The following is an 11,835-nucleotide window of genomic DNA, read 5'->3' as shown; positions in this document are numbered from 1 at the left end:
AGGAATGAAAGCTGCCGCCGAGTGGATGAAGAACGGCTGACTGAAGCTGAACTCAGACAAGACGAAGGTCCTCATCCTCGGCTCCACCCCCTCGGCCTGGGACGACTCCTGGTGGCCGACCACACTGGGAACAGCTCCACACCCACCGACCACGCACGCAACCTAGGGGTCATCCTCGACTCCACCCTCTCCATGACAAAGCAGGTCAACGTTGTCTCCTCCTTCTGCTTCAACACCCTCCGCGTACCCTCTGCATGATCTGCAAGATCTACAATTGGATCCCCACAGAAACGAGAAGAACGGTCACCCAGGCCCTCGTCAGCAGCAGGTTGGACTACAGAAACACGCTCAACAGGAGGCAGGAGCCTCGGCCAAACTCCACAAACGACTTCAACGCATCCAGAACGCCTCTTTACGCCTGATCCTCAACATCCCTCGCCGCAGCCACAAGACACCACCACCTGCACTGGTTCCCCGTCAACAAGAGGATAACCTTTAAGCTCCTCACCAACGCACACAAAGCACTCCACAACACAGGCCCAGCGTACCTCAACAGTCGACTCAGCTTCTACACCCCCACCCGCCAGCTTCGCTCCATCCGACCTCACCCTTGCCACAGTCCCCCGCATCCGAAGAGTGACCTCCGGTGGCAGATCGTTCTCCTACCTCGCCGCCAAGACCTAGAACACCCTCCCCATCCACCTACGGCAGACCCAAGACCTGCTGAGCTTCAGAAGACTCCTAAAGACCTGGCTTTTTGAGGAGTAGCAGCATCCCCCCCCCCTAGCGCCTTGAGACCCTCATGGGTAAGTAGTGCGCTTCACATCTGTTTTCCTGCCCGATGGGAAAGGATTGCTCCCTGCGCAGGAGCAATGCCGGATTCCGCAGTAGCCAGTAAGCCAGCTCCCCTTCCCCATGAATGGACAAGTGGGTTCTTTCTTGTCCTGGTGGGAACAGAATACTTGGTTATCCCTTTAAATTAATGCGAGGTTGCAAATGTACAAATCACCTGAAAGCTCGTCCTGTTGGCTCCTCCCCGTACACCTTAGTAGTAAGCAAATGTCTTCCCACCTTTTTCCAGAATGATGGACAGCTTATCAAAAGGCCCTCTAGCGCGCTTTACACAGTTGGTGACACGTTCCTGATACCAAGGAATATGATGAAATCTCCACCAAACAAAGAAGCACTTACTTTATATGGTTAAGTGGAAGGAACCTAGATGGGTGGAGATTTACCTCTTTGTAGTCTTATTGTCTTCTATTATCACATATTTCTCGATGAAGATGCACGAGGAACAATCACATTATCGAACGCACCTAAGGTCACTGGAGACATTTCCTTGTATTCCATTATGCCCCTGTAATGTAGAATATGTACTGGACATTTACCCAACCAGGTAGCACTTATAAATTAACCAGCAGAAAGGACTCCAGTTGGGTAGACATTTTGTGCAAAACTGTGGACTCTGGTGAGGTTCAGTTCTGGCCCAGTCACTCACACAGCTGCTGAGGTACCCACAACCACACAGACACTCAGACACCCACTCACACACCTATTCAGACACTCTCACATCCACTCATAGACCCACACCGCACCTCACACAGCTACTCACACACCCACATAACCACTCACACACTCACTCACAGACCCATACAGCCACTCACACACTCACAAAACTACTCACATACCCACTCAGCCCTTCACACACCTACTTGCAGATCCATTCAGCCACTCACAAACCCACTCACTCACAGACCAATGCAGCCAGTGACACACCCACTCACAGACTCACACATCTACTCACACCCACTCACACACCCTCAAAACTACTCACTCATACACCCAGCCACTCACTACCCACTCACAGACCCATACAGCCACTCACACACCCACTCTCAAAGGTTACGGGACATTATAGTTAGAAAATAAAATTAATAACATCTTAGAAATTCACTAAAAAAACAAAGGTTAGAGGGAAGCTATAGTTAGGAAATAACATTAAAAAACATACAAATTTACTGACAAAAACAATATAATTATAGTTAGGAAATAAAATTAATAACCCCAAAGGTTACAGGGACGTTATAGTTAGGAAATTAAATTTAAAAAGACAAAGGTTAGGAAATAGTATTAGAAAACTTTGAAAATTCACTGAATAAAAGGTTACAGGGATGTTATAGTTTGGCTCAGATTTCACAAACACAAAACCATAGAAATTCAGCAGTTATAGTTACCTGAGCTTGTAGTGTAGTTCCTATATTCCCAATAGGCTCTGCACATTGGAATAACATAAACAGCAGTGTAGACGTAGGACTGAGGTCATGTAGGTCTCTACTGACTATGTTAGACTTAATTAGTTTTGCCAGCTAGCTCAGAGGTCACTAGAAACTTTCTCGAATGTTCAGGAAGGGGTTAACCGTCCTGATTTAGACAAGAAGGGATTAGCTTCTGACAACCGCATAAACATTCTAGAACAAAATAGAGAGTAAGGAATTTCGTCCAAGGGAGCTGGACGGGGAATACTCCTGATCCCCTGATCAAGGATTTATAACAAACAGCTGGAGGAGTACCACCCGATGAGGGAAGTGAAGGCTCTTTTCCTGACAAGGAAACACTGTTCCTTTGTTAGTACACCCCTCACTCACCACCTAGTGGTGACTTGCTTCATCATCGGGGCCCACCCAAGTGGCCTAGCGTCACTTGGGTGTGCTTCAACACCTGGGTTACAGTGGAGCAGGTAGTGAAGTGTGGGGTGTAAAAAAACAGTGTGAGTGTTAAAATTGTCCTGGTTAGTACTTCAATATTAGCTTTAATAAAAAGGTAACTGGACAAAATTTAAAACGTATGGTGAGATACTGGCAGGAAAGTTACGACCTGTGTATCTCTGCTATGTGTTGGTCCTTGTCAGGAAAAGAGCCTTCACTTCCCTCATCGGGTGGTACTCCTCCAGCTGTTTGTTATAAACCGCATAAACATGACAACTTTGCTCCCCCAGAATAAAGAGTGTATCTTCAGAGTCGTGTGAAACAATAGACAGCTATTTCACTCAGTCAGTCGTGCATGCTTAGTTCCACCAGATTTGCAGAGAAATAGAGAGACAGGCGTTTTCAATACAAGGTGTTATTTTATTGAGCAGTCTTCTTTCTCATGCAAGAGAAATGAATTGCCACAATTGCAATACTTATTGTAAAGTAAAGTGCGTTCAGTAAAAGTAGTATTATGAAATAATACTGTAAAAGCATTGATATGGTTTCTTAGCCATATGATACTTTAAAATGGATAAAATATATATATACATAAAAACATTGACTAACGAACTCAACTGGTGCTTCTAAGATACGCCTACCCCAGTGTACCTGACCTAAGCCTAATACGTGGGAAGGAGTAAGTAAGTTGCAGTTTCAAATTTAAGTTAATTTTTGCCAAGTATCGGAATCAAGAATTCTCTCTAAGGTTTTAATCAGCTCCGTACCGGTTATAGAATGAGGGAGGTCTTGTATCTCGCTTCTCAGGACTCGATCTCCCAGTAACCCGCGAGGGTGACTTGGGAACACCGGAGCTGGATTTTCTCGGCTGCAGAAAAAGACAGCGTCTCTCTCAGTGCGTCAAGGGGAGGGGCTGTCTCCGTCGGCTCTCATAACAGCTGGGCTCCTGGGCAAGTAGAATGTCGCTCTGCTCCCAACCCCTGTGTGTTTGCTTAAGGCAACGTTGGTATATTTATACCTGAAAGGTGCCGGGTTTGACAGGGAAACATCACTTACAACGCAACTTTTACCACGCAGTGCCTTTACGACGCAAACCATTACAACGCATTGCGCTGGGGGGCGCTCTAGGATAGGGAATAGGTTTAATTTACTGTCCAACACCTTCCCTACTATCCACGGGGACTGGAGTTGGAATAGTAAATTAAACTATTCACTATCCAGCGCCCCAAAGCACTATGCGTTGTAATGGTATGCGTTGTAAAATCCGCATTGTAAAAGCATGCGATGTAAAAGCATGCGTTGTAATGTCGTACATCCGGTTTGACGTAAGGTTGGACATAAGACGTCACTAAGAACTAACAGTTCTTTCTGGACTCTAGGAGTTCTTGTGCAAATCAAAACAAGAGCAGGAGGTTTTCCCGGGCTGCTGAAGGCTTGGTTTGTTTATTTATTTATTTATTTATTTATTAACAGTTTTCTATAGCGCGTACAAGACCCATGGGTATCAGAGCGCTTAACATCACATGGCATGGGTTGAAACAACAATGTGTAGAAGTCAACAAGATCTTAGCAACAAAAAACTTAATTGGTATTACTTTAGACCTAGTCTATAAGTAGCTAATATACTGTTTTCTTTAAGGTTCTATCAATTCCATTCCTATGGTAAGTATCTAGAGATCACCACGTGATAAGTCTTAGGTGGCGATATGTCGTACCTATGGAGGAACTTACTCATAAGAAAGAAATTAGTTTCCCTCTTAAATAAGATAAAGTTTGTGATTTTTCTGATTGATGTTTGCGGGCAGGGAGTTCCAAATTCTGGGGGCCACGCCTGAGAACGTCCTCTCATATGTTCTTTTCTTCTTGAAGATAGGTGGTCTCAGGAGTAGATAATTTGCCATTCTGGCTGGTCTGTTTCTTTCTGCAATTTCTATTTTGTTGGCGAGATATCTAGGTGAGGTGTGATGAATCGCTTTATGAGTGATACATGCTATTTTCAGCTGTACTCTAGCTTCGTAGGGTAACCAGTTTAAAGCTTTCAGGTGAGGGGATATATGGTCAAATTTCCTCGATCCTGTAATGAGCCTTGCCGCTGCATTGAGGCAGGCTTTTAGGGGTGCTGTGGAGATTTTTGGTAGACCTGCTAGCGTCGTACACCCATATTCAATCCTTGAAATAACCAGTGATTGCACAGCTAGTTTTAAGTCGGTCTCCGTTAGAAAACATTTAATTTTTCTCAAATAGTTCAAGTGGAAACGTGCGTTTTTTGCCATTATTTTGATATGGTTTTTCATATCAGGGTTCTAATTCAATGTGATTCCGAGTGATTTCGCCGAGTCAACTATAGTAGGGATGCAATTTAACGCTGTGATCATTTTGGACCATTCCTTCACTACGGGTTGATTCTTTTGTGGTGTGATAAGTAAGAATTCCGTTTTGTTTGCGTTTAGCTTGAGATGATTGTTAGTTAGCCATTTTAGCGATATTTTGAGGGCCTCATTCATTGTAGTCATGTCTTCCAGCTTCGAAATCTTGATGTAAAGTTGCATGTCGTCTGCATACATGTGGTACGATATTTTTGATTTCTTCAAAATTTCTGTAAGCGGTTCGATGTATAAGTTAAACAAAGAAGGAGATAAAGTGGATCCTAGTGGTACTCCGATTGTGTTTGGGCATGAAAGAGAAAGTGATTGGTTTACTAGGAATCTCTGAGTTCTGTTCTGTAAAAATGATTCAAACCATTTCAGTACCGTGCCAGATATTCCCATCCTTTCATGAAGTCTGTTCAGTAAATTTTCGTGGTTAACTGTGTCAAATGCTGATGACAAGTCTAGGAGGATGAGTAGACAAGATTGATTAAGATCTAGTGCTTGAAGTGCATCATCGACAATGTGTAGGATAGCTGTTTCCGTGCTGTGATCTGCTCTGAATCCCGATTGACATTCATCTAGCAGTGAGAAGTTGTTGATATGTCTGCTCAGCTGATTCTGTACACATTTCTCTATCAATTTGGCCAGAAACGGGATGTTGGTCACTGGGCGATAGTTATTTGGATCTGTTGGGTCCACTGGGGGGTTTTTGATGATCGGGACCACTTGTCCAGCCTTCAGGCTTTCCGGGAGGACCCCCTGGGAGAGTGAGGCATTTATATTTTCTGTCCATATTGGAATCAAAGTATGGCTGATTTCTTTTAGGCATTTCGATGGTACTGGGTCGTTATAATGGTTGTTGGGTTTAGTGGTCGCTAGTGTTTTAGCAATCTCATTTTGGTTCAATAACTGAACGTGTCCCATTGTGCTTTGTTTTTAGTCGTCTTGTCCGCTTGACTTGGATCAGATTGTGATGGTGGTGTATTGTCGTCGATGTTATCTGCAGCGATCTTGAGTTCTTCTTCTAGCTTGTTGGCTTTCTTCGCGAAAAAGGTAGAGAATTCTTCACAACTTAGTTGTGTTTTAGTGACCTCTTGGACAGATTAAAGAACGCGTTGTGCTTTCTAGGAGTGTATGGGAGATGCCGTGCTGTGTTTTGGACTGCATGGGCTATTACTGAATATGGATATGATTCTTATGCCTTTATAAGGATATTATTAGTTATAACCACACAAGGGCATGAATCGGGAATATCGAATTAGGGTCCTAGATAGAAATACAACAAGCTAACTATAACTTACACCCCCGTGAAGCACTGCTTATGATCTCACATATTACATCACTCATGACATCTTAAATAGAACCACTGATGACATCACTAATTACATCATCCACAGAAACACTGATACACACACTAAAACACCCACACACCCACTCCCACCATCATACAACCAATCACACACCCACCACACAGGCAAACAACCACTCACATACCCGCTCACAGATCCATACAACCAATCACAACCACTCATACACCCATATACCCACTCACACCACCAAAACCACTCAGAGACACAGACAGCTGCTTACACACCTACTTATACACCCATTCAACCACTCACAACCACACAACCACTCACACACCCATACAAAAACTCCCACATCCACTGACACTCCCAATGTACTACTTTGTCAATGTCTTCCTTTTGATTGTGGGTTGGGGCACTTCAGTGCTTGAACAAAACTATGAATTAACATTGAGTTCTCTGATGTGATCAGTGCCGTAACGGACCGAACCGCGTTATTTGTGACTTTAAATAGTGAATCTTCGAGGGATGGTGTTAGTATCTTCATTTGGCGATTGGACCAGTGGTATATATACATATTTATACATACACACACACAGATAGACAGATATTTTTGGTTTGTTAATGTAGTCACCTCAATGTTGAACAATCTGGTGACACCTCGATCAGCCCAAGACAGTCCAGCTTTAACTGCATTTTTTCTATGGAAAGTTACAGTAGTATAATTATGATTATGAACACAATTGCAGCATTTAATGTGGGAAAAGTTTGTAATAAAAGAATATTGAACTATAACCCTGCTGATGCTGCAGAGAAAGAATGAAGGAAACTGCTTTAGCTGTACTTAGCATACACTGTGGGCCATATGTATCAAGCCAAATTGACTTCGCAAACGCCGAAATTCGCAGAATTTCGGCATTTGAGAATGCAATTTGGACAAATGGTATGTATGAAGGAAATGTGCTTTAAAAATAAGGAATCGCAAAATGTGCGATTCCTTATTTTGCGATTGCATTTAAGGAATCGCAAATTCCTTAAATGCAATGTAAGAAGCCAAAAAAAATTGAAAATTGGCCTTAAGGAATCGCAAATTACCACCAACTTCTAGTTGGTGGTAATTTGCGAATTCCTTTCAAAATGCATATTATTTCATTTTTCAAAGTGCCATGTGACGTACATACATGCCCTTAGGGCATGTATGTGCGCCACATGTGCACCCATGCAGATTTCAGGGGTGCAATAGGGTGTCCTTTGGACACCCCTGCACCCTTGAAAATATTCTCAATTTGCGATAAGCAAATTGCGAATCGCAAATTACCACTTCATTCCTATGGGCCTCCTGGCCCATAGAAATGAATGGGAAATTATTCCTTAATTGCGATTAGCAATTTGCTAATCGCAATTAAGGAATTTTAAGGAATCGCTAAAAAGAAGCGAATTTCTACATACATACCATTTTGCGATTTCTAAATAGCGATTCCTTAAAAATCGCTATTTAGAAATCGCAAAACGGAATGTTGATACATATGGCCCTGTATCTTTACGAAAGCAAGCTACATCCATTACCCAGCATGCACTGTACTGGCAGTCTCCCTCACAGGCTCAGTTATTTTTTAACAAGAGTTAAAGTCATTTGCATGGAATTATCTATTCGTGAATTGCATTGTCAGCTGTGGAGGAGGGGGGGTTGTTCTTGACTTCAGTCAGAATACATACGATGCAGAACTAGAATTGCAAGTAACATTTCTGTCTGTATTGTAGGACTCTCACTGATAGTTATGAACATAGAATAGAGTATCATGCATACCCAGCTTCGCAGCTCTCAATGCAATATAAATATTAAATGATATACCAATGAAGCAAGTAGAAGAGTCAAGGAACCTGTTAGGGTTAATTAATTAAATACAACTCACAAGGTTGCCTGTCCCGCTATAGTATTGGTTCTAGAATCTTCATCTAGACTATAATGTCTAGTGAAATTGTGACTAGATTTCCATGTTGTTGCTTTACAAATTTCTGAAAGGGGAACATTTTTGATTCAAGAAGTAGATGATGCATTCCCCACAGTGAAATTAACACATGACTTACCAAGTAAGGGTTTATTTGCCAATTGGTTGCAAAATGGAATGCAAGAGACTATCCAACGAACAATAGTGTTTGGAGGATTCTAAACCTGTCCTCAAAAGACTATAATTAACAAACAGGTGTCTAGACTTTCTAATAGATTTTGTCTTGTCTAAGTACAACTTTAAGACTCTTTTTAAATCTAGAGGATATAGAGATCTCTCCGCAGGAGAGGAAGGATTTGTAAAAAATATAGTAAGAGAGATGGATTAATTTACATGAAAATCTGACACCACCCTAGTTAAAAAACTCGATTGTGTTCTCAGGACCACTCTATTGTGATACAATGTTAAATAGAATAAGAAAGGATAAGACCTGCAACTCACTAATCCTTCTAATGGATGTGAATGCAACTAAAAGGCAACCTTCTATGCCCACTGTTTTTAATGCATCAGACTCCTTCTTCTGCCTTCGCATCTCTTAATTAGTGTTAGGACCAAAAAGAACATGTTTTGAAAAGTGTATGTTCATGATCTTCAATTGAGCATCTGGCTTAGGAGATGTTAGACAAAGCCAAGATCAGCGCCATAACGCAATTCCTTGGCAATATGTTGTTGCTGGTAAATCAGCAGTTCCTACTGCAGCACTGATGACCTTGTCCATCGGTATGAATCTTTAAAAAATATTTTCTTCTGTCCTTTGGAAGATCATAAGGAAAGGCAAATAGTGATTCCCATAAGGCTCTATCATATACGCCCAATAGAGCAGAATCACTTGCTGATTTAAATGTCTCAGCTGCAGATTCACAAACTTTCCTTCCCACAGTATCTAATATTTTACTTACTCTTTCTGGAGGGACCAATATCTCTGGCACAGACGGATGTGTTTTTCAGACTGCCGATGCAATCACGGAGTCGGTTTTTGTTTCTAGTCAGAAATAGACAGGATCTTGTTGAGCAGGTTTGTATTTCTTTAAAAGTCATGGTGTGGCCGATTTTAAAGTAGCTGGTGTTAGGAACTTTTCTTTCACAAGTTCTGTGAAACCTGGGACCAATGGAAGAATTGGCTTAGGTGATGCTCTGTCTCTATGATTACTGAGACCGAAGTCTGTGGAACTTCTAGTTTAATTTTGCTGCATCTCTCACTAATTTATCCTGAAAATTAAGTACATCATCAACTGGTGATATTCTTACAGGGATCGTGGAAGTGAAGTTACTGTGTAGGATGCATCTGTAAAGTGATCTCTAGAAGTACTCTAAGAAGTTGAGGGCGTTCTTTTCCTTTTTTGGCGATCTGGTGTATATAGGTGTATGTGGTAGAGAAACTGGAACATCTTTAACAGCCTCACTTTGTGGTGTGGTCGATGCCAACAGAACAATGGGTTGATGTAACTGGAGTGCCAGGTAGAGGCGGTAGTGTCAGCGGTCTTAAGGGCACTTGTGAAGGATCCTCCGCAGGTATGATATACGTTGGTTTTAGAGGTAATACAGGGACCAATGGTACTAAAACATCAGAATGGACAGAGGAAAGGGTATGGATTGACCCAGAAGAGTGTCTGGAAGATGACGTTTTTGACACTGATCTTCTAGAGCTGGACCGAATAGTGGATTCTGGCATCATAGCAGCTCTTGGTGTAGAGATGTGCTGTATCAACGTTGACGATGGAGGAAAAGACTGCATTGACATTGAGTGTTAACTGCGAAGAGTCAGTGCCTTTGAAGAGTGACAATGCAATGGTGCCGGCGTTCCTACTATCTGTTTATGATAGAGCCAGGGTCAACATCTAGGTGTCGAAAGAATTGGAGTTGTAATGGCCGGTACCTGATGCGCCAGAGTCTCTTGACACTAAACACTTTGGTGCCAATGGTTTTGACATCAATGGTGATGCCTCCAAAGTTTTTTCTCCTTGGATCTACCTCTATGGGTGTCCTTTTCATGGGAGAAGGCTTTGACAGTTGAAGCGGACTTGTCCATTTTTCTCAGCTTTTTCTTTTCTTCTTCAGCTTTGAGGTTTTCCAATTTTCCTCGAAGATGCATGCCTTCCCTGTCCTTGAGAGCTCTTTTCTTCTTCTTGATAATGATGACAGTCTTTAACTATGTGGGAGAATGAAGGGAAAGGTGCCTGTCTGGTTCAAATGCATTAACTGTACTCAGCTTACACTGTATCGCAAAGAGAGCCAGCATGCACTGTACTGGCAGTTTGCCTCACAGGCTCAGTTCTATTTTTTCGGATCTCAGAGCAATTCAGAGGTGTTTTCCCTCTATTTTCTGAGGATTATTCTTCAGAAAGTCAAAATATACATCTTCACTCGACTTTTTTGAAGGTTTAAAGACCTTCTCTGTAATTTTTCCAACTTTGGGATTTTCTTTTTCTTCGTTATGCCTTCACTGTTTGTGAAGTGTCCCAAAATGTGGTAGGAGAAAAATGCCTCTTCAGACCCCAATGGCATGTGCGCGGTCTGCCATCCATTGCGTCTCTGAAGCTACAGCAGGGTTATAGGTCAATGCTCTTATTTTATGGCATTCTTTCCACTTTACATGCTGCAATTTTGTTCATAATTATAATTATATTACTGTAGCTTTCCAAAGAAAAAAATACAGTTAAAGCTGATCCACCTTGGACTTATGGAAATGTCTCCAGACTGTTCAACATTGAGGTGGCTACCAACACCAGAAATATATATATAAAGAGGTGTTCTGGGGTTCCTGCACACAGGTGGGACTACTCTACGTTCATGACTATCAGTGAGAATCAAACAATGCAGAAACTTTGTACTATATCATTTTGGCAATACATCAACATACAGAAACCTTTCTTTACCTTACTTGACCAAACTAACCCCGACGGAAATTCAACCTAATAAAACTGTATTATGACAACTAGTCATGAAGACCCGAGGGTAATTACACAGGATCAGGTAAAATGAAAACACTGTAAAACAACTTTTCATGTTCCATCAACTCCCAAAATTAGGTGTATACAAAGTGTCACTATTTCCTTGATTCAAAATAGTTAATGTAAACGTTACAAAAATTATGAGCCGATAAAAGGAAGAACAAATACGGTTGTGTTAATCTTTCTAATAATGCTTGTATCCTGCATTTTATCTATATTGGATTTTTGTAATATCATCTATTTAGGCTTGCAGAATATTTGTTAAAACAACTCCATAGAATTCAAGGTTTTGCTGGACAGATTACTTCCAGACTAAAGAATGATTATCAGTTCTTAGAAACTAGGAGAGATCTGTATTGGCTCCTTATCAAACAAAAAGTAAGTTACCTTTAAAATGTTATGTTTCACATACAAAGTGTACTATCAGCAGAAGAGAACACCACTGGCCCTATGCTTTACTTATTATAAACCTGCTAAAGTATGGTAATCCAATG

Source organism: Lissotriton vulgaris, chromosome 7 (genome assembly GCF_964263255.1).
Source record: "Lissotriton vulgaris chromosome 7, aLisVul1.2, whole genome shotgun sequence".
Taxonomy (NCBI): Eukaryota; Metazoa; Chordata; class Amphibia; order Caudata; family Salamandridae; genus Lissotriton; species Lissotriton vulgaris.
Note: the sequence above shows the minus strand (reverse complement) of the source record.